This window comes from Rhinoraja longicauda, chromosome 9 (assembly GCF_053455715.1).
Source record: "Rhinoraja longicauda isolate Sanriku21f chromosome 9, sRhiLon1.1, whole genome shotgun sequence".
Taxonomy (NCBI): Eukaryota; Metazoa; Chordata; class Chondrichthyes; order Rajiformes; family Arhynchobatidae; genus Rhinoraja; species Rhinoraja longicauda.
In genome coordinates, this window is record NC_135961.1 from 58,443,241 (window position 1) to 58,468,229 (window position 24,989).

Consider the following 24,989-nt stretch of genomic DNA (forward strand, 5'->3'; position numbering starts at 1 on the left):
GATCATATTAATCAATAATGAAATTAGAAAAATGGACAAAGTGACTACTTTTTAGTAGATAAAATCTACTTGTATTTATTTGGATACTTATCTAGGTATCCTTACTGGTAGAATAAACCAAAACATAACTGATTGGATTGAAATCATAATTTTTAATGAATTCCCTTTCCACGGCAATTCACATAACAAAGGTATGTTGAACTTTCACCTTAAAAACGTTTGATATTTTTAAATGGAAACAACCATTCTTAAACCTCCTTTTAAAATCTATGGTTTCACAGACTAAGAAACAGAAAATGACTCCAAAATGAGTTATTTGAAAAAAAAAACACAAGCGTAGATTATTCACACTGATGCCAAAAACTTACAAAATCAAAGTCTTTGTAAATGTGTCAAGACACTTTGAACAAATATGTGTAAGTGTTTGAGTGCAAGTGTCCACATCAGTTTTCCTTCCAGTTATTCATCTTTTCTTCAATCAGTTTGTGGTAATGTGTCACACCAGAAAACAAAGATACAATTTCTTAATGCTGACACGGCTATTCACATTTTCTCATGATTGCACAGAGACGGCAATAGTAAATTTAGCGCATAAAGCCAAAACAGGCAGCTTCATACTTCAATGACCTGTTTTAAAATAGATTCTATTAGCTTTTAAAATTAAAAGATTGTGTCCATCAATCAAATTCGGTGACACACAAATCTTGTTTAAACCTTTTGTTAATTATAGGTGGTTATTTTTTTTATACCTTAGAGCGTCACCTTTATTGAAGGTCTCGGAGATGGGTTCAATAGACAATAGGTGCAGGAGGAGGCCATTCATCACTTCGAGCCAGCACCGCCATTCAATGTGATCATGGCTGATCATTCTCAATCAGTACCCCGTTCCTGCCTTCTCCCCATACCCCCTGACTCCGCTATCCTTAAGAGCTCTATCCAGCTCTCTCTTGAATGCATTCAGAGAATTGGCCTCCACTGCCTTCTGAGGCAGAGAATTCCACAGATTCACAACTCTCTGACTGAAAAAGTTTTTCCTCATCTGAGTTCTAAATGGCCTACCCCTTATTCCTAAACTGTGGCCCCTTGTTCTGGACTCCCCCAACATTGGGAACATGTTTCCTGGCTCTAACGTGTCCAACCCCATAATAATCTTATACGTTTCGATAAGATCTCCTCTCATCCTTCTAAATTCCAGTGTATACAATAGGTTCAGCAGGACGATTCCATGAAATCTCTGCTGAAAATGGTATAATCTAGATTCTGCTTTGGCGGTTGGATGCATGATATCACAACAATTTTTTTAAATAATAATTATAAACGCTCTACTTACATTTGTTTGGATAATTGTTAGTGGTTCTTACTGGTGGAATGTGTTAAAAAAAAATCCACCTTCAAATACTATAGGAAAAGTAGTCGAGATTCTGAATCTTAAAATTAATTAAGCAGCATCGATGTTTTATTATGTGCACCAGTAGATATCTTTAAATGGAAAGGGAATAAAGATAAAATTGCCCTTTCTGTGCAACATGCCAGTAAAATCATACGATTCATTCGATAACACAAAGGTTACTGTCACGTGGAGTACAAACTGTGACAGTGTTTGGATGTGAGATGAGTAAAAGGAACAAAGTGCACATTAAAGTCTTTCTTCTGTTCAAGCAGCACCGGATGTTGCACCATCCTCAGGAAGCTTCTTCACACCTTCTGATGAATGACAAGTCTCATTACAGTCTTCACAGGCAAGATCCAATAATTATTATAAAAACAGTGAACTAAAGTTAAAATTCACTGCATAATTAAAAACATCACCACCCGGGACAGTTGGTTCACACAGTCGGTGCTGCATACTAGTTCATTTTCTTTATCCTTTTTTAAAAAAAAGAACGATTTGAACAACAACAAGGCTGGAAGAACACAATATCAATGAGTTGGAAAAGCAACAAACTAGTCCACCAAAAATAGATGCATTGGATGCAAGCAGTTGCACAGTAGAAGCTGTGTATTTCATATGCTACGAAGAGACTGAAGATTTAATTGATTACCAGAATTAGGCTTACCTACCGCTCCTAGGCAAACCTAAAATAGTTCCCATCTCCAGAAGATTTCAAAGATGATGCTGGATGAATTGCTGGAGCCAGAATTTTGAACTTTGAATTTTTAAAAGCATCTTTTCATCTGTTTTGGAAAATCCACTGAACTTGCAAACTAAACTTTCCAACAGCATTATTTTCTCCAGCTTCTACACTGTAGGCAGCCGTGAAAACAGATTTGGGATGGTGGCAAGAGGGAAAGAAATGCAAAAAAAGTCAAACAGAGGTGCATTATAAATTGAAATATTTCTGTTTGTAAATAATTTAAATCGGTGCCAGAAAACATAACTGAGGGATTAGTTTCAAAACCCACACTGTACTGATATTCCTACAGGTATTATGGCCTTATCAAGGATATATTGGGATATTTTCTGGGAAATATATAGATATAAAAACACAATACTGCAACATCCAAAAATCTCAGCTCAACTGCCTAATATATCAGAAAGCACACACAAATACAGTACGACTTACTTCACCCGACGAGTGACAAAGTATGTAAAACTAGTCATTCTTTCTTAATCGGAACAGAAAAAATGGATAAAGTTCAGACATTTGAACAGTATACATAAAAGATCTGAGCATTATTTTAAATTTATGCAGAAAGTATTTCAAGTTAAACATGGCATTAGATTATAACATTTTGTCCGATTACATTTTCTCTGGTACAAGTGGTTTCCTGGACCATAGTTTATGATGCAGAACCATTTTCGTCAAAGGTGCCTTTTGATGAAGAAACTCATATTTTAAGTTCTATCTTGTGATAAGATTAAATATGGATGTTCATGATTAATGATTTTAATTTCAGCTGTGATTCTTCACCAACCTCCTTCCTATGCCCAGAAGGAAAATCTCAGTCTTTTGGCAGAAACTCAGAAGTGAAATGCCACAAGACCAGTGCTTTCAATGAAATAGTGCAGCTTTTATGTGATACGAGAAATTCTGAGGTAACCCATTTCTACAAAATTTGCGCATATTAAATTTACATTAAAAGTTAAGATGAAGATTAAATGTTTTGTGTTCCTAACCTTTCCTGGGTGATGAATTATCTGACGTCAAGCAACTTTTTGATTAAGCATAAATATGAAATGGCTCTAGAGCAGGATAACAGCACCATGCGTCATTACAAAATTACCACACTGAGAATTCCTCAGTTATTTTTGTCCAAAACATCTTTGATTTTTTTAATATAAACTGCCCGGTGTTACATGAAACTATTGTCATTATTTGCTGATACATTAATAAAAACTAGAAATAATCCAAAGAGTAGCTAAGCACTTTGGAGTGACGTAATTGTGACAACAAAAATACTTCAGGTTTTTATTGCTTTTGAAAGTCACTAAGTTAAACCATTAATTAAACAAAGTTCAAGTATTGCTGAATAATATTGCATCATCAGAGTGGTATCTTCATCAAAGGGATTCATGCATCTATAATTTAGTCAGTGACATGCTCGGAAGAGGGCAGTTTTGTTCACTGAACAGAAGACATCCTCTGCTTTAAAATAATTCCTCAAAAACTTCTAAAACGACTGGAAAAAAAGACAGAGCTGTTTACATTGAATGAAAGTACACTCCTCGAGATTGATTGTTAACATATCAGGATTAGAATTTCTCTAATTCCATAAATTAAGTTAACTGTGAGGTCAAAAATACCTGGGCATAAATCAAGTAACCGAGTCATAATTTAGACAGGAAGACCATTCACCTTGAAATATAGTGAATCTTTAACTTGACACTATTTAGCATCTTAGAAACTGAAGATTTCTATTAGCAAATCAAGGAGGTAATTTGTGAGAATCTTCACATTCAGATGGAGAACATGCAAACTAGGAAATGTCTCAAAACTGGGTGCACATCTTTAATTTTGTTTTGCATTATAAAGTTACAGATTTTTAAAGAAACATTTGTAAAAACGCTGCAAAGTATGTTCCTATTGAGAAATATTCTTTTTAAAAAGTTGTTGACCAAGTAAACAGATAAAACAGAGTTGGACTTACGACTAATTATTTACAAATGATGTGCGACATAAGGTACAATCTTGGCTGTAACTTGGTAACTAAGGGTGCCACGTAAAGCATGAATTACAAAAACACTGCAAGACTGCATCTCAAATTCATGCACCAAATGCCAAGTAATGATCATCGGAGGCTCCCGCTGGTTTCTTTAAAATAAGCACAATAATTGACAAAAGCTAACCGCACGATGAAACGATTGAATCATAACTTACAATCGCTGCTTTTTTAATATTCCGCTTATCAAATATTACTCCATATTTACATATATAATAAAAATAAAGCATCGTACAAAGCATCTGACAACCAAAGAGCACACATTCACTTGACCGGTACACAAAGTATGAGTGCAATAGGAAACAGTACTGCCATATAATTAAAGATGAACGCCAAAGGAACATCACTTCAGAACATTAACGTTGTCATTGCAAAAACAAAACATTAGTACACATCGACTGAATTTGGAAAAATCAAATTAAATCCTTACATATCTTCTGTTTAGAGTATTCAAACAAAACATAATTTGAGTAATAAACAGTCCAGGTAACCCATATGTCAATTGCTGATTGAAGCATACAGGAAGACAAAGATTTTCAGGAGTATGATATAAAATAAAATGAGCTGCACACGCACATATAGACATAATTTTAATGGAGTTACTATTCTATTTGTCATAATTTTTAAGATACAAGAAGTGACAGGTAATCCTTATTCAAAAAGCTACCAAATTAGGTATCTAAACATACAGTGATTTGCCTGTGTCCTCTTGCTGTTTAGAGGCTTAATGGATCTAAATGAAAACAAACATCCGTTATAAGGTCCTGCAATTCAGTGCTTCAGAACTGCATGGTGAAGGTTATTTGGGCAGCGAAGACCCTAATAGCCTGATGGATGTTTATTCAAAATTTTTAGAATTAGGCCATTAAACAATGAGTTCCATAATGCAGCACATTTGGAAGTATTATATTATCTGCAGCCATATTCCTTTCTGACATGACAAATAAATATCAGGCAAGCAAACAGGGCAAAAACTGCACAGAAAGATTGGAACAAGAAAATTTAACTCTTTTGTTGCACTTAAAAAACAAAACAATATATATATATATAAAGTTTTTGCTTGGATATGATTGACAGGAGGCACTCAGTTAAGAGTTTCAGGTTAAAGGTTTGTTAGAATTGCAAATAAACCTTCGTCCAGTAATGCACCATACTCTAAATAAGCTACCGATGGTATGATTTAATCTCCAAAATAGCTCAGGTTCTTGTTTTGTATCATCCTCCTGGTGTATTTGTGCTTATAATTTGTAAAGAGCAAATAGGTTAAAGTCAACATATAAACTTAGGTATAAATCTGAACTTTATTCTTTCTTTGATGTTGGTGTTACAAGAAACAAGATAAAATGAATTGAGAAAGGCTTTTTGCTTCCTTTGTACACGGACACTTAAATTCAATGCAAATAGCCAAATACAGCGAGACCAAGTGATGTGTGCATGCAAGTGACCAGTCCACTGCTTCACTTAATGTTCCAGTCCTCAGCAGCAGAGCTTCTCACAGATTCCAATTCACCTTCCTGTACTTGTTTATTGCAGTAGTCACATTTTAGGAAATTAATAAAAAGGAATGCAAGAAAGGAGGCAGATAATTAATGGAGGGCAGGTAGGCCAAAAGGCCTTAGCCAAAAGAGGTGCTATGGTAAACATCCTTATATGCACGTATTGCACAGCACAAATTTAATACCAGGAAATTACATATGTCTTTTAATATCCTGTGAAGCTTCCTAGTAACAATTACGTACAAGTCTGCCATTGAGGAATGAACTCCCTTTACCAAAAGTGGTATAATATCAAATTAGAAATACTGAAGGGCCATAATATTAATATATTTTGGAGTGTTTGGTATTGATATATATTCGAGTGCCACAACCATACAGGTATGCTGAATCTACTTTCAGTCTCTTTGAGTTGCCCTAACTCTAATACTAGATTGTGTTGGACTATGAGTATGCTTGTTATCACATGGTTTTTTCATGTAGCCAGCAATGGCTCTACATGGCAAGTGATACCATAAGCCATTGTTAATATTATTATAGCATAGGCATGGCATTAATGCCATGAGGGGCAGAGAGACTGGCATGTCACTCTTCAAACACAACAACTTAATAATATTGTCATCCTATCTAGGAATCCAATGACAACCAAGGTGCAGAAACTGTACCAGTTTCTCTGAAGTTCAATTTGATATCAAAGAAAGAAAGCAGGTTCAAATCATACCTAAAATGAATGTCATTCGAAGGACTGTAAAACGGTAGAAAAATGGAAAAGCAAGCCTCAGCTTGCAACTTGCAACTGCAAAATTCCTCAGTTTGAAAGGTTATTAGGTGAACTGGCAGAACAGCAAGATTCCCCAGAGACTCAGTTGTGTGTGGCGTGTGGCAGTGCTGGGGGCAGGTGATCTGCTGGTTCACTTCCCACATCTATGGGCGTTTCAGTGCTTTGACTTCCATCAGAAGAACCTGGAAAATGGCACAAAATCAGGAATTAGTTTGCTGGTTTAATTTTTAAAGAAAGTGACGAGGCTAGAATTTCTATTCTAGGGCAAAAATCAGAAATTTGCATCTAAAATGTACTTGGAATTGTCCCTGATTTGCTCTTTTCTTACCTTTCATTCTTGTTCTTTGTACTTCCTCATACCTCCAGTTTCTTTCTTCCCTGACTCTCAGCTGAAGAAGTATTCTGCCCAAAACGTCACCTATTCCTTTTCTCTAGAGATGCTGCCTGACCTGCTGAGTTACTCCAGCAATTTTGTCTATCTTTGGAATTGCACTGGATGGATCAGAGCCAATAAAACTAATCTACAAATATCAAATCTTCTCCTGCTCCTATAAAGAATAGTTTATGTGCATACTAACCCCTTGATAGATGTAATAGTGTAACCTGGAGCAAATTTGTTAATACAAATGAAAAATAATTATCGCTGAAGCCAAACGTTTTCAGAAAGAATGCCCTGTCCTGCCTTTGCGATTAATGCAGTTTACAAATGAATGAAAATGAACAAAAGGCATACTGACTCAATGAAGTTGCTTAATAAATTAAATATTTTTAGATCGAAAAACTCTGTGCCACATTTTGATGCATTTAAAAAATTAGGACAATTCGCAGAAATTGTGTAAAGAGTGGAGTAGTCTAATTAGTCTAATTATGCCCTAAATGCTTTTCCAGCCTTGTTTAGGTGAACTCATATCATATCATATCATATCATATATATACAGCCGGAAACAGGCCTTTTCGGCCCACCAAGTCCGTGCCGCCCAGCGATCCCCGCACATTAACACTATCCTACACCCACTAGGGACAATTTTTACATTTTACCCAGCCAATTAACCTACATACCTGTACGTCTTTGGAGTGTGGGAGGAAACCGAAGATCTCGGAGAAAACCCATGCAGGTCACGGGGAGAACGTACAAACTCCTTACAGTGCAGCACCCGTAGTCAGGATCGAACCTGAGTCTCCGGCGCTGCATTCGCTGTAAAGCAGCAACTCTACCGCTGCGCTACCGTGCCGCCCATACCTTGAACTGGATCTTGAAACAGCAAAAATCTGTGAAACCGAGTGGTTTTGGAAAAACTCAGTTTCTTTTAAAATCCTCTGATTTTTTTGCTCCAGTTCAACTGGATTGTGCTGGTATTACAAGTAGGAACTTGACTCCCGGTTCATCGTATACCAAAATGCAGGAGCAAAACTAACACAGACATCTGTGTCTTTGAGTCTGTTACTCTTAGAAAATAAGGTGCAGTGAGATTAATATTACCGAACACACATATCTAGGTTTATGTGAAGTACCGGCTGATAAAAAAGTATTTCGGTCCCTAACATTATTTCATAATAGGATAATATAGTTTGTTTCGTTCCATTAGTAGAGTTAAAGGTATGAAGGGTCTCGACCCGAAACGTCACCCATTCCTTCTCTCCCGAGATGTTGCTTGACCCGCTGAGTTATTCCAGCATTTTGTGTCTATCTTCGATTTAAACCAGCATCTGCAGCTTTTTTTCCCCAACTACTAGTAGAGTTAAAAGACACATATTGCCCTTTGGCTGGTAAATGGATCATGCATTGCAATAATCTGTACTAGGGGTTGGGCGAGAGGAAAGAGTAGGGTGTCATAAGATCATAAGTGATAGGAGTAGAATTAGCCCATTCGGCCCATCAAGTCTACTCCGCCATTCAATCATGGCTGATCTATCTCTCCCTTCTCACCCCATTCTCCTGCCTTCTCCCCATAACCTCTGACACCTGTACTAGTAAAGAATCTTTCCATCTCTGCCTGAAACATATCCACTGAGTGGGTGTGAAGTGAATAGGAATAGAAGTAGACCCTCAAATCTGTTTCACCTTTCAATAAGACTAGGGTTGATCTGTGATCTTATTATATGTATCGTATATGTGAGAAATACCAATATTTTTCCAATGTGGTGAACCCTCGTTTTAACGGAACCCCATTATAATGGATTTTGGTTATAGCGGGCGGACATACTGATGCTACCGCCAGCTCGCACGGTACACCAGCGTGCCCATCTTCACCAGCTGCCGCAAGGTCCGGTTGATGCGGCTTGTGTTGTGGCTCACGTTCTAGCCTCTGGCGGCAGCGATAGAGGAGGTAGCCCCATGGTGACCGAGCGCGTCCTGTCGTTGGCGGCGGCCTGAAGAAAGCGCTGCCGGCTACAACGTGAGTCGCAACAACAGCAGGTGAAGAAGGGCTCGCTGGTGCAGACCAGCGGCATCGGCATCTAGTTTTAAAGTGAAACAACACAAAGTGCTAGAGTAGCTCAGCAGACGGAATCAGTCTAAGGAACCTGAAACATCACCTATCCATGTTCTCCAGAAATGCTGTTTGATCCGCTGAGTTACACCAGCACTTTGTGTATTAACTGGCACCTGCAGTTCCTTGTTTCTACTACATACAATGATAATCCAGTGCTTGGTTACAGCAGGCAATCGGCAATAACGGACGCCATTTCCTATCCTATGGTCCATTATAACGAGGGTTTACTGCAGATATTCGTTAAGACAGTTTTTGTGGTACTGTGTATTAGCATTTCAGCAAGCCACTGCTAATGCAACACATTGGAAGGGTCTCGACCTAAAATGTCACCTATTCTTTTTCTTCAGAGATGATGCCTGACCTGCTGAGTTACTCCAGCATTTTGTGTCTATCTTCACATTAAAGTGCAATGTAAGAATGAAAATGAAACCAACAAGCTGACAGCCTCAACAACCATTTCCAGCCCCTCTATAAAATAGCAGTTTGATGAACCTCTACATCATGTGTTGTTTTTAGTCCACTTTAAATAGTAAGAATGTACCAATGAAACTAATAGTACCATGCTCTAAAATGCACCAACTAGTTTGAACAGGACTATCAATGCAAATTAAATATGCAAAGCAACACAAGCTGTTATCAGATATCTGTTACAGGATAACCATGCATTGATTTTATACCTTGTGTCCATGGTCAGACTACAAATGAACTCCTTTTCCTTAAACTACTGTCAACTGATGAACATACCTCTCTCCATGTTGCAAGTTGGCAACAGAAATGAACTATTTATGAAGTAATCTGTCAATACACTGGCTTGCATACATCCTAGAATGAGGGTTTTATTCCTTTATAATCTCGGATCAGAAAAGTGATATTATGATTTGGGTTCAGTAGCAATGCAGTTTTATTTGCTCGCTCCATGCTGTAGTTGTTATATGTTATATGCTAGCATGGAACACCACATGTGTTATATGTTATATGCTAGCATGGAACACCACATGTGTTTTGCTGAAAATTGGTATAGACATATTGTTGGGCACAGCACGGCCTTCAAACCCAAGTCCAACATTTTTTGTTTAAAGTTCAGGGTGGCACAGTCATGCAGCGGTAGAGTTGCTGCCTTACAGCGCCCTGAAACCCGGGTTTGATCCCAACTATGGGTGCTATCTGTACAGAGTTTGCGCGTTCTTCCGTATGGTTTTTCTCCAGCCGCTCCAGTTTCCTCACATTCCAAATACATGCAGGTTTGTAGGCTAATTGGCTTCTGTAAATTGTCCCTTGTGTGTAGGATAGAACTACTATATGGGTGATCATTGGTTAACACAGACTCGCTGTATCTCTCAACTACTGCTACTCTAAGACATATCAATCTTTAATGATTGGTATGTAAGAGAGATTTTTACTTGCCTTCTCTTTGCCTTCCACCATCTTCTCCTTTGTCATTTAATCCTTCTTTAGAGTCAGAGTCTTACAGTATGGAAAGAGGCCCTTCGGCCCAACCTGCTCTCACCGGCCAACATGTCCCATCTACACTAGTCCCACCTACCTGCATTTGGGCCATATCCCTCTAAACCTGTCCTATCCATGTACCTGTCCAAATGTTTCTTAAACGTTGCGATAGTCCATGCCTCAGTTACCTCCTCCAGCAGCTCGTTCCATACACCCACCACCCTTTGTGTGAAAAATGTACCCCTCAGATTCCTATTAAATCTTTCCACCCTCACCTTAAATCCATGCCCTCTGGTTCTTGATTCTCCTCCTCTGTTCAAGACTGTATCTACCAGATCTATTCCTCTCATGATTTTGTACACCTCTATAAGATCACCTCTCATCCTCCTGTGCTCGAAGGAATAGAGCCCTAGCCTGCTTTCTACTCAATTGCAGAACAATCCCAAAGATGTTTAATTTAATTTATTTTCATCCATTCTCTACATTTTAAACTTTGCCCAGTTTTGATGTTCCTAATCTGAAACTTTAGCTGTCTTTCCTTCTTTGATGCTGCCTGATCTGCTGAGTATTTTCAGCATTTTCTCTTTTTAAAGGAAGTCTGACAGGAGTCGTAAATTGTTATTTTAAAAGATATCTGATAACCAATGATGAAAGAAAATGTCATGTCATGTCAATAAAATTCACCTGCCAAATAAACGGTGTTCCTCTAATTTTGATATTTTGCACATATCAAATTTTAATTATTTTAAAATTGGCACCTTTATTTGACTCAGCCACAGGGGCTTATATTCCGTCTGTACGGTGTTTGTACGCTCTCCGTACGCGAGGGTTTTCTCCGGGTGCTCCCCTTTTACTCCCACACTCCAAACATGTACAGGTTAAAATGGAAAATTGTCCCTAAGGTGTAGGATAGTGTTGGTGTACAGGGTGATCGTGGGTCGCCGTGGACTCGATGGGACGAAGGGCCTGTTTCCGTACTGTATCTCTAAAGTAAATCGATGATTTGCTCATTCGGCATTGACAATCAGGGTTCACCTTGTCCGTGAAAAAGCAGAAAGTTCACCAAAGATTTATATAAAAATAGAGTGAATTACAAACACAAATTTTGCAATGTCTTATGAAGCATCAATCGAACTCACCTTCCACAAACTTTGAACTGAGGGCATCTTGACATGTATACTTTAGACATTTTTTACCAGACAACCAATCAAGGAAATCAATTTAACACATGACAACTGGATAAGTATTATGAGATTTAATTTTTTGAAACAAATACTCTTTCTATTTGACATAAACATACAAACTTAGAGAAAAAAATGCTTTAGCTGTGATGCAGTGCTGCAGTCTCCAGTCAGTGGGAATTACAAGAGAATTCACAGTGCAAACACAATACACCAGATAACATTCATCATGGAAAAACCACTGCTGGAAAAATAGAAGTGAAAGATCATTAATCAGTGAAATTAATGATCCAAATCCTTCATACAACTGCCTTTCTGCATAATAACAAGCAAAAGATTTATACAAGACAATCCTTTTTAACCTATCTAAATTCCAGGTAGTCGGTCTGACAGGAAAGGCAGCACCTGTCTTTCCCTCATGTTGAAACAGTCTGTAAATTAATAAATGCATAATTACCCACTGGTTGTAGGTTTGCGATAAGGTAATGGTCATTGCCGCATTTTATTAGCCTGCTGCTTTACTGTACATTTTTGATTGCCTTAAATATGACCCAACTGTCGTCTGCTTCCAAGAAGCATTTTTTTTAAAAAACCCTCCCATGTTCAGCATTGTGCTACACTGTGCTTTGAGTGAATTTATCAGAGCATATTCCAGATCGTGCTACAAACATGCTTCTCTTACACTTTCTGTCTCATCTAAAACTTGGGTAATGGAGTAACGCAAGGGTCATTGGCAAGAGCACGGGTCAGTGGCAAGAGATGGTTGCAATGGTCCTGTGCAGTGCCAATTTATTGACCCTGGATGCCAGCTCGCTTACGGTGTCATAAATGAAAAAGGCCCATTGCATCTGCTGTGGACTTAACAGTTCAATTTTCACATTCTCTCTCATGCTCCTTTAAGTTAAAGGAAAGCTTGGCAAAAGAGAATGTTCATTTGGCCCACTGCCAAAGTAGCCAAAACCAAAGCCTGGGCCAAGCCTTGTACCAGCCATTAGGCCAACAATGTCCACGAATTTCAACCACAAATTGTAACTCATTCTGTTCTTCGACTTCCAGCTGGATGGCCAGCCAGACTCCCAATCAAGGCTTTCAGCCAGTCCAGACCAGTTGGTCAGCCATGGTTACAGAAGCAAACCTTCTCTCTTAGATGCAAACCTTCATTCCTCAACCTTCAATCATCTCAAACCTGCCTAATTTTGAACCGATTGTTCGGCAGGCCAAAGGTCCTCCACTTTGCTTTGTCCTTAGGACTTGGCCTAATTAACACTTATCTTGAATAAAATCACCTTTATACTTGGATACTATTTAATCAACATCAATTCTTCACCCACAGTTTGCTTCAACCGTCATGGTCCTGGATTGCAATAATAGCCTTTGGATCTTGGACTTGATATATATATATATATATATAGTACTCAGTTTATATATGTATAACACAGCCACCTTTTTGTGTCCATTATTTGCATATATTTGTCATCTCCCTGGAAGTATATTCTCATTCCACTTTTCTTGTTTAAGTTTATAGGAGCAGAATTACGCCATTTGGCCCATCAAGTCCACTCCACCATTCAATCATGGCTGATCTATCTTTCCCTCTCAACCCCATTCTCCTGCCTTCTCCCCAGAGCCTCTGACACAAGAATCTATCAATCTCCGCCTGAAAAATATCCATGGACTTGGTCTCCAAATTCAAGATTCACGACCCTCTTTAGTCAAAGAAATTCCTCCTCATCTCATTTCTAAAGGTATGTCCTTTTATTCTGAGGCTACGGCCTCTGATCCTAGACTCCCCCCACTAGTGGAAACATCCTCTCCACGTCCACTCTATCCAGGCCATTTACTATTCTATTATACTGCCCCCATCTCTTACTATAACTGCCTCTCTTTTCCACAATCACCCGTCTTTATTCTTGATCACTAACCACTGCCTTCACTCTCCCCGTGCTCCTCTTCTGTTCGTTCACATAAGTTCTTTTACTTCACTTTTCCTGCTGTTGCAGAGCCTTCAGCCTGTTTCATCCACACATCAGAAATCGCTGCCCAAGGCTCCCCACCTGGCCCTCTCCCTTCTTTTGGAGCGTCCCGATCTGCTCCCTTTATTAGTCAGTACTCATTCTTCACTGAGTTTTGTTTTTGTGTCTTAAAAGCAGGGCATAATCCCTAGACAGTAACAAAAAAGTGTCGTCGGAGACAATACAAAGTAAATGCATTTATATTTTCATTCAAATATGCTGTGTGATTAGAATCATTTTAGGGAAAACGTTGTTACTTTTGCTAAGTACCATCTGCAGATGTAAAAACATGGCACATGTACTTTCTCCATTATAGCACGCAAGTTCTGAACCAGATGATTAGCAGGTGGTGCAACGACATATAAATGCCTCTATTATCTTGTTGTTTGCCATCCTGCAGAAAGTGTTTTAATTGGAACACGTAGATACTTGCTCATCAAGTTTGCATAGTATTGTGCAAATTTGTTCCTTTGGTTGAAAGGCTTTCCCGCTACCATGGACAATGCAATTTAATTCAGAGAAAAGATTAAAAAACAGCTGCAGTACAGCACACCTTAACTGCTCTCAAGGCACACAGAGAATAAAACTTTTTGACACAGTGCATTATCCAAGTGAAACGTAAGACACAGTAGAGAATACTCTCTCCAGTACATTCACCCAGAGGCAAAGATCGAAGGAGTTTTGTTTTGATCTGTTATGCTGAGCATCTACTTGGTTATCTGAAGTGCAGAAGTATGAACTGGCCACAGACTTCTACTTTCGGCCTGTTTGGTCCTGTATTTACTGAAGTGACAGATGGTCGAGCAACACAAAATCACCCCCACCAGGCAAGCACGAGCAACGTCCATGCAAGATCTTTCACAACAAAGAGACTGATTGCACTTAAAAGTAATGTGGCACACAGGCAAGCATATGTACTGCAGACACACCTAGTTAGTTTAACCACCCACAACATTCCTTTAGCCTTTTATGCTTGCACATTCCATCAGTCAAACTTCCCTTCTGGCTACTCATGCCATGCAATCAACCTTGAAACACTCTGTGATCCAAAAAAAACCGAGGGACTGTTAGGGCAACAGCTGCAGTATAGACGGACGATAACCACAAACTGATAAATGCTTCCTTTCATAAAATATCATAATTCCACCTGCAATCTGACTGGTACAAACTCTAATTATTCCGGCTCTTTATTATGCCACAATCAGATGGCAGGGGTTAGATCAACATTACTTATTTCCTTTAGCTTAAACTGAATGACTGTGTATGCATTCATTGCAATTTTTTTAACATTTTCTCATATGGCAGATGAGAAAGAGTTTGTCACAAGCAAAGGCGTTCAAGGTGCAATCAGCAACTTGACTAGAAAGTAACCAGCTACCACTCTATTTCTCATTAACCCTGTCTTCTTAGAACTTAATTTCCAATCTTTAAAAATCTGAAGAACTCACGGCATTCTTCATCACCAAGATTGAACCATGAATTGGAGCATTTCAATTATAAAGAGACTGCATAGACTGGGTTTGGTTTTCTTGGAGTAATGGAAATGATGCTTTAAGGGCCTGTCCCACTTAGGCGATTTTTTAGGCGACTGCCGGCGACTGTCAAAGTCGTAGCAGATCGCCAAAATTTATTTTACCCCACGACAATGCCGAGTCAGGTCTAATACAAGCTACTTTTTTTGTGAAACTAGCACCTGGCTAAGAGATTACACCATCTTCGGAAACATCGCAAAATTCCCACGCTTACCTGACCGTCAAACTGTCGCCTCCAATCTACCTGCCAAATGTCCTGACGGTAAATAAATTGGTTACACACAAGTATTTTATGGTATCTTCAAATGCCTTTTCTTAATTTAATATTATGTGCTTCTAAATGCATCTGGGTCAACCTAGCAAACCTGGGGCAGCATGCGACAGCGCCCGCAATAAGCTACGATACCTGGCGACAAGCCTGCTGTCGCCGAGAAATTTCTATCTGGAAAATGTCTCAGCGACACGCCGAGATCCGCTACGATTCTTTGAAGACTCCTCACGATCATGCCCACGACACCCCGGCCAACGTTTGGCGACAGCCTAGTCGCCGGCAGTCGCCTTAAAATCGCCTGAGTGGGACAAACCCTTAACTGGTGACTCTGTATACTGTCTCAGTGTATTACTGTTATACACTTGTACTGTAGATGAGATGCTGATCTAAGATTTATCCAAGTGCTTATGTATTGTGATACTTGTACTGAACTGTGTACAAAAATGAATTTCACTGTACCTTGGTATACCAGACCAGAGGAGGATAAAGAGTGATCTGATAAGAGGCCTCCAAAATTCTGAGGGGGATAGAAGCGTTTAGACATGCATCTGAATTGCCTGGAGGTTGTGACTAGAGAGGTGGCATACAAATCGATGTTGGGGCTCCAGCTATTCAGAATCAATATCAATGGCTGAGGGGACGTATCCAAGTTCATTGATTATTGCAAAGTCAGGTGGCAGTGAGAGTTGTTAGAAGAAGACAGAAGAACTGAAGGGAATAAAGGTTAAGTGAATGGATGAAGACGGAGTACAATGTGGAAAAATGTGACACTGCCACTTTTAAAGAACTATTTAAATCTCAAATGGTAATGGATGGAGAAGTGTTCAGCGGGACCCGATCACACGCAGGTACAATTAGGAAGGGGAATATTAAGTTCAGCTTGTATTGCAAGAAATTTAGGTATAAGGCGAGTCAAATCCTAATTTGATTTTATCAGGCTTTGGCGAGACTGTGCCTTGAATATTACACACAAGTCTGGTCTCCTTACTCGAGCAGGAATTGCAACAGACTGAAAGCAACAAGGCTATACCAGTTTGATTCAGGAACGGTGAACTTGCACAACAAGGAGAAATTAAGCAGAAAAGTGCCCCACTCACTGGAGTATGAAAGAATGAGAGGTGATCCCTTTGGAACAGACAGAGTTCTGACAGGGGTTAATAGGTGAGATGTAAGGGTAAAGATTCCCCTGGGTGAGATGTTCAAAACCAGAAGTCAGTTATTAAGGACCGTGAACTTCTTCACTCAGGGTTAGCGAACCTCTCTATTACAGGGGGCTGTGCTGGCTCTGTTGTTCAGTTTGTTCAAGACTTTGATCAATAGATTTCTGACTACAGAGGGAATCAAGGGATTATGGGGCTCAGTGCAAGAGAGTGGAGCCGAGGTTTAAACACAACCATGATCTTAATGAAAAGTGGAAGCTTCAGAAAGGAGATGAGGAGGAATTTCTTTCGTAAGAGGGTGGTGAGTCTGTGGAATTCATTGCCACAGACGGATGTGGTGGCCAAATCATTGGGTATTTTTAAAGCACAGATTGACAGATTGCTGATTAGTAAGAGTGTCAAGGGTTATGGGGATAAGGCAGGAGAATGGGGTTGAGAGGGAAAAATAGATCAGCCATGATTGAATGGCGCAGTAGACACAATGGGCCGAATGGCTTAATTCTGCTCCTATGACTATTCAATTTACAGAAGAGATGTGAGGGGCTAAATGGCTGACTCCAGATTCTGGGAAATACAGGGAACTGCAGATGCTGGAATCTGGGATAAAACACAATGTGCTGGAGTAGCTCAGCAGGTCAGGTAGCATCTCTGGAGGGAATGGACTTCGATATTATGTTTTCTTTTGCTTTTAGCACCACTGGCTGATGAGTGGCACAAAACCAATCCAATATTTTAGAAAAATGTTACACGAGTAATGATTTAATGTGTTTAAGTGTAATGAATTATTTTCTGCTACTGTAGATTGATTGTATCAAAATATATATTATTGTTATAAATTATGCACAATAATGGCATAGAGTATGACCAAGGATATTAGCAATAAATAATTTATACTTAACTAGGGTTATCATATTTACTGTATTTATTCACAAAGTGCTGGAGTAACTCATTACATTACATACACAAAATATTATAAACCTTACTTCTTGATAATCTATTCACCTGCACCTCCTCCAACCTCATCTATTGCATCCGCTGCTCTAGATGTCAACTCATCTATATCGGCGAAACCAAGCGCAGGCTCGGCGATCGCTTCGCTGAACACCTGCGCTCGGTCCGCATTAACGCCACTGATCTCCCGGTGGCCCAGCACTTCAACTCCCCCTCCCATTCCCAGTCTGACCTCTCTGTCATGGGCCTCCTCCAGTGCCATAGTGAGGCCCGCCGGAAATTGGAGGAGCAGCACCTCATATTTCGCCTGGGCAGTTTGCGGCCCGGTGGTATGAACGTCGACTTCTCCAACTTCAGATAGCTCCTCTGTCCCTCCCTTCCCCTCCTCCTTCCCAGATCTCCCTCTATCTTCCTGTCTCCACCTATATCCTTCCTTTGTCCCACCCCCGACATCAGTCTGAAGAAGGGTCTCGACCCGAAACGTCACCCATTCCTTCTCTCCCGAGATGCTGCCTGACCTGCTGAGTTACTCCAGCATTTTGTGAATAAATCGATTTGTACCAGCATCTGCAGTTATTTTCTTATACTAAAACTCTCGTTTGTTTGTTTGTTTTGCTCCTGAACTACATCCAAAACGGTACACAACAGCGCGACAATTTTAGGCCCACCTTACTCACCGTCGTCTCTTTGGTGCTAATGGAAGAACTTTAATTGAAATCGGTGTTATATTTTTAAAGTTATTCACAGTTTAAAGTTTAAATCTATCTCCTAGGGAGGAAGAGAGGGGGTGGAAGGAGGGTAGAGAGGAGGAAGGGGGGAAGGTGGCGTGGGGGGGAGGGAAAGGGGGAGGGTGGTTGGGGGGGGAGGGAGGGGAGAGAGGGGAGAAGGGTGGTTGGGGGGGAGGGAGGGGAAGTGGGGGAGGAGAGGGTGCTGCACCAATGCAGGAGAAGTTTGGGCCAATCGGGTCCACTTGGTCTAGTAAACATTAAAAATCCAATATGCAACAATTTAGTGGAAATTGGTAAAATGGGTACATAAATGAAAAATGAACTTTTAATGCTAGGTTGTGTATATCGGTAAGAATAACAATATTCACACAATTCCTGGAAAGTAAATAAAACAGGTGGCAGAACAAAGAGGTCCAGGAATATGTTATGTAAATTAATGAAAGTAGCATTGATGGTTGTTAACATGACTAAACACTGTGATATATGTCTAGAGAAACAAAACAAAAGAGGTAGTTTGTTAAACTCTTCTGGAACCTTCGCTAAATTAAATTCTGATCACTATGAACAGTTTAATCTCTATTTTGTGAAAAAATACAACGAGGAAGTGCCAAATTGAATTCTAATTACAGATAGTATAAGAAAATGACTGCAGATGCTGGTACAAATCGGTTTATTCCCAAAATGCTGGAGTAACTCAGCAGGTCAAGCAGCATCTCGGGAGAGAAGGAATGGGTGACATTTCGGGTCGAGACGTTTCAGTCTGAAGAAGGGTCTCGTCCCGAAACGTCACCCATTCCTTCTCTCCCGAGATGCTGCCTGACCTGCTGAGTTACTCCAGCATTTTGTGAATAAATCTAATTACAGATATTTGAGATGATGGGTGGGTGGGAGAGAAGAGGGAGAAATGTGTTAACCAAATTAAATGCTTTCCGATAGCAAAAACAGTGACAAACATGCAAATAAATACTCCACAATCTATATACTAAAACTCTCGTTTGTTTGTTTGTTTGTTTGTTCCTGAACTATAGCCAAAACGGTACACGGTAGCGCGACAATTTTAGGCCCACCTTACTCATCGTCGTTTTATTGAAATCGGTGTTATACTTTTAGTTATTCACATTTTAAAGTTTAAGAGGGTGCTGTTCCAATGCAGGAGAGGTTTCGGCCCCACTTGGTCTAGTTCGCAATAAAAATGCATTTTCTTTAAGTGATCCACATATAGTTAACTATTAAGGTTAAGAGTGGTAATGGAAAAAAAAGGCTTGTAATGTCTCCAGAAAGAGTATCAAACCTGCTAACAGAAAGTTTTAGAAAATACCAAAAGATGACCAATAACTTGACAAAGAGGTAGGTGGAAAACTAAATTAGCAAGAAATATAATTGTGACACATACTTGTAAGAGCTTTCACAAAGTTACAAAAAGGTAAGGAGGAATACATGGGTCTCTTAGAGACAGTGGCAGCAAAAATTACATTGTAAAACGAACGACAAGTTGAGATGATAACAAATATTTTTTAGCCCTATCCACAGTAAAATACACAGTAAGTATATTGAAGATAACAGGGAACTAAAGGTCTAATGAGAGTAAGTAATTCAAAGTAATTCTAAAAAGCAAACAGAAATTCTGGGGAAATTAATGGAATTAAATGTTGACAAATATTTTAGCCAACACCTTTGTGTTTAAAAATGTACGGCCACAGAGATAAGGACATCATTAATAGTGACCTTTGATTCTAGAATAGTCTCAGTAGATTAAAAAGTAGAGAATGTAATAATGGAATTCAAGAAATTAAGTAGATGGAAAACCACAGACCAGTTAGCCTGTCATCAGTTGTTGGGAATATATTGGAATTCTTTGTTAAGGGCACTAAGAAAAATATTTTATGATTGGCTGTGGTTGACATTACTTTAGTAAAGGAAAACCAGATTTCATAAATCCATATTTTAAGCAGGATTGATGAGAGTGAAAGAAATGGATGTTCTATATTTGCACTTGTAAAAGGTATCACACAAATTGCCACCGTATAAAAAAATAACTTTTGGTATTGGTTAATACATCAGCATGGATAAAGTGTTGACTGAAGATGGTAGAAATGGCCAGCTTTTTTTTGTTGTTACTTACAGGGATCACAAGAATCTGTAACTTGGGCCTAGATTTTTTTTTTTCACTATCAATATATATGCCTTTTATATGAAAGTACAGTTTGTCTACGTTTTCTGATCAAATGCAGAAAATATTTGTGAAAGTGAGGTGCAAGGATTGACGCAATGAGAAAGGGAAAGGTAATGAGTGCACTAAAAAGGTAGCAGATGGACGATATATCAGAAATGAAAAGTTATCCTTGTAATTGAGGCAGTGCAGCGTAGGTTCACGAGATTGATCCCTGGGATGGCGGGACTGACATATGAGGCAGGATTGAAAAGACTAGGCTTGTATTCACTGGAGTTTAGAAGGATGAGAGGGGATCTTATAGAAACATATAAAATTATAACAGGACTGGACAAGCTAGATGCAGGAAAAATGTTCCCAATGTTGGGCGAGTCCAGAACCAGGGGCCACAGCCTCAGAATAATGGGGAGGCCATTTAAAACTGAGGCGAGAAAAAACATTTTCACCCAGAGAGTTGTGAATTTGTGGAATTCTCTGCCACAGATGGCAGTGGAAGCCAAATCACTGGATGGATTTAAGAGAGAGTTAGATAGAGTTCTAGGGGCTAGTGGAATCAAGGGATATGGGGCGAAGGCAGGCACGGGGTATTGATTGGGGACGATCAGCCATGATCACAATGAATGGCTCGTATACAATGAGCTGGCTCGAAGGGCCAAATGGCCTCCATGTTTCTATGAAGCTGCACATTCACAGGTGATGAACAATTACAGTAGTGCATGGGAATACATGGCTTTCTACCAGGGCAATTCTAGTTTCACCCAATGGCCCCTTCTCAAAAACCTTGCCATTTTTTCCCCCTCCCTTCATATTTATCAAATTCCCTCTTGATGGTCTCCACCCACGTCTGCTGACAACGCATGCAGATTCCAACCACACAGTGCATATATCACTCTTAATTTGAATGGATCAATCTCTTTTGAGGACTTCTGTGCCAACAAAGAGGAGACCTATCCAATTGTAGTCTCCATGTTGTGTGGCATTAAGTTATTGCAAAGGTCCTCCACGACCAATATCTCCCAGTCTCTGAAAATCTGCACCCTAAACCTCAGTTTGGATTATTTTGATCAAAGAGTACAATGGCCATGATTTTAACAATTGCAAGAAAAGTGCAGGCAGCAGCATAAACCACACTTCAAGCCTTTGTAGACCATACAAAATCTTTGGTTCTATCAACTGAGGGACGGTGGTGAATCCATTTCAAATTTCACTGCTTTCAGAAATTGGTCTTCATTGCATTATTTTTCACGATTCCACAGTCGGTTAGCATTGGGGAGTATTTCAAGCAAGGAACCTAGTTGAGGACTAGATGCAGCACTATTAGCTGCAGTGAATGGAATAAGAAAGTGATTGCATTATGTAAATTATTGCGTGCATGTATTTCCATGCACTACTGGATCCTAGGCCATATGTCTGGTGAGGAGCTTTTTTGATGACAGCAAAGTACAAGTTAAAATTTGACTTTCCAGCAAAGTACTCCAAATTAGCCTCAGGCTGTTTCCTTACCCTGGAATTAACCTTCTTCCAAAAACACCTAGCAGGGTTTTCAATCAGGCAATTGTGACTAAGCATGAACATTTTATTTTGACTCGTTTAATATTTTAAGGGCTTATCTTAGTCACGTTAATGTTACTTATATTATATTTAGGTAAATTTTCAAAATTTATAACACAAACTGGAAATTTAAGCCAATTTCACATAATTATGCAGAAGGGTCCTGATCCGAAACGTCACCTATCCATGTTCTGCCCGACCTGCCTCCAGTCTTTTTTCAAGGTTATTTGCCTGTTTGGCAATTATAGCTTAATGTATAAAAGTAACTTAAATCTGAATATTTATGGGGTTTTTTAAACACATTTAACTTAAATCATAGTGTGTAGTGGGCTATAGTTAATGTTACTTCACAACAGTTACTAGCAGATGCATGAGCATTGCCACTATCTTATTCGTCCACTTTGTCTTTGATTGGGAAAACCTCTGGTGTCCATTCAGTTATGTCTTTAATAGTACAGTTGATGTTCTTGGGATGTTATTATTTGGGAAATATTGGTAAGGAACATAAAACTGCATAATTGCAATTAGTCAAACAACAGCTCTTAGGGCTAACGGAATCAAGTGATATGGGGCAAAAGCAGGAACGGGTACTGATTTTGGATGATCAGCCATGATCATATTGAATGGCGGTGCTGGCTCGAAGGGCTGAATGGCCTAATCCTGCACCTATTTTCTATGTTTCTAATGTTTAACACAGAATTCATTTAGCATCTTAGGTATATTTCGTAAAAGTATTTGAGCTGTGTATTCAAAGATACATTCTACGGTTCCCTTGGCTATTTAAAAAGCTGTATTTCAGTTTAAACCAAAAATAATATTATTTCATTAGCTCATTACATATTGCTAATGTTTAAATAATTAGGGCTTTAATCCTCTTGGTCTTTTATTCCACTTTCGGGCAGAGCTAAGTGCAATGAAATTGAGCTTCGCTCACTTGTCGATGCCCCATGGATAGCATAAACAATGTTTGATAGCAGGGTGCCAAATATGGGTGTGTCCGTTCAGCCCATTCAAGTTCAAATGATCATCTTTTGGCAGAGGGAAACCCAGTTTGAAGTGGATATAATTTAATAAGACATAATGTTGGTGGCATAACAATATTATCAGTGTGACAATAGACAATAGACAATAGACAATAGGTGCAGGAGTAGGCCATTCAGCCCTTCGAGCCAGCACCGCCATTCAATGCGATCATGGCTGATCACTATCAATCAGTACCCCGTTCCTGCCTTCTCCCCATACCCCCTCACTCCGCTATCCTTAAGAGCTCTATCCAGCTCTCTCTTGAAAGCATCCAACGAACTGGCCTCCACTGCCTTCTGAGGCAGAGAATTCCACACCTTCACCACCCTCTGACTGAAAAAGTTCTTCCTCATCTCCGTTCTAAGTGTGACTACCAACAAAAATATAAAAATCTTTATGTGTAGGAAGGAACTGAAGAAAGGTCTCGACCCAAAACTTCACCTATTCCTTTTCTCCAGAGATGCTGTCTGACCTGCTGAGTTCCTCCAGCTTTTAGTGTCAATAAAAATCTTTAGCTGTTAAAATTGTCTTCACTATTTTTAAACAATTCAATTAATAATTAATAGAAGCTATGAGTCATAGAGTGATACAGTGTGGAAACAGGCCCTTCGGCCCAACTCGCCCACACCGGCCAACAGTGTCCCAGCTGCACTAGTCCCACTTGCCAGCGTTTGGTTCATATCCTTCCAGACTTGTCCTATCCATGTACCTGTCTAATTGTTTCTTAAACTATGGGATAGTCCCAACCTCAACTACCTCCTCTGGCAACTTGTTCCATACACCCACCACCCTTTGTGTGAGAAAGTTACCCCTTGGATTCCTATTAAATCTTTTCCCCTTCACCTTGAACCTTTATCCTCTGGTCCTCGATTCCCCTACTCTGGGCAAAAGACTCTGTGCATCTACCCGATCTATTCCTCTCATGATTTTGTATACCTCTATAAGATCTCCCCTCATCCTCCTGCGCTCCCAGCCTACTCAACCTCTCCCAAGAGCTCACACCCTCTAGTCCTGGCATCATCCTCGTAAATCTTTTCTGAACCCTTTCAAGCTTGACAATATCTTTCCTATAACATGGTGCCCAGAACTGAACACAATATTCTAAATGCGGTCTCACCAACGTCTTATATAACTGCAACATGACCTCCTAACTTCTATACTCAATACTCTGACTGATGAAGGCCAAAAAGCCAAAAGCCTTTTTGACCACCTTATCTACCTGCGACTCGACCATCAAGGAACCACTTACCTGTACTCCTAGATCCCTCTGCTCTACAACACTACCCAGAGACCTACTATTTACTGTGTAGGACCTGCCCTTGTTCGACATCCCAAAATGCAACACCTCACACTTTTCTGTATTAAATTCCATCAACCATTCCTCCGCCCACCTGGCCAATCGATCCAGATCCTGCTGCAATCTTTCACAATCATCTTCACTATCTGCAAAACCACTAACGTTTGTATCATCAGCAAACTTGCTAATTTTGCCCTGTATGTTCTCATCTAAATCATTGATGTGGATGACAAACAGTAACGGCCCAGCACCGAACCTAGTGGCACACCACTAGTTGCAGGCCTTCAGACTAAGCAATCTTCCACCATCACACTCTGCTTCCTTCGATGGAGCCAATTTTCTATCCATTCAGTTATCTCTCCTTGAAACCTATGCAATCTAACCTTCCAGAGCAGCCTACCATGCGGAACCTAGTCGAATGCCTTACTGAAGTCTATGTACACAACATCTACAGTACTGGACTTCAGTAAGGCGTTCAACAAGGTTCCGCATGGTAAGCTGCTCTAGGAGGTTAGATCTCATGGGATCCAAGGAGAGATAGCTGAATGGATAGCAAATGGACTTCATTTTTTGTTTATTTATTCAGTCATTCCTTTCTCGAGATATGTGACTAACTAATTCTCGTGTATTCTCTTGAATGCACAGCTCAAATACTTTTACCAAATATACCTAAGATGCTAAAAATCAATTCAATGTTGTTTGACTAATTGCATTTATGTAGTTTTCTGTTCCTTACCAAT

The 24,989-nt window shown here is 39.6% G+C and overlaps 1 protein-coding gene across 3 annotated transcripts in view; it reads right to left on the reverse strand.

Moving 5' to 3' along the window:
* ralgapa2 (Ral GTPase activating protein catalytic subunit alpha 2) overlaps positions 1–24,989 on the reverse strand; it is a 330,072-nt gene continuing 305,083 nt past the window's right edge. For all 3 annotated transcript variants that reach the window (XM_078405597.1, XM_078405596.1, XM_078405594.1), the window contains one exon: positions 1–6,617. The gene's annotated coding sequence lies outside the window, so the exon portion shown is untranslated. The remainder of the gene's footprint in view (positions 6,618–24,989) is intronic.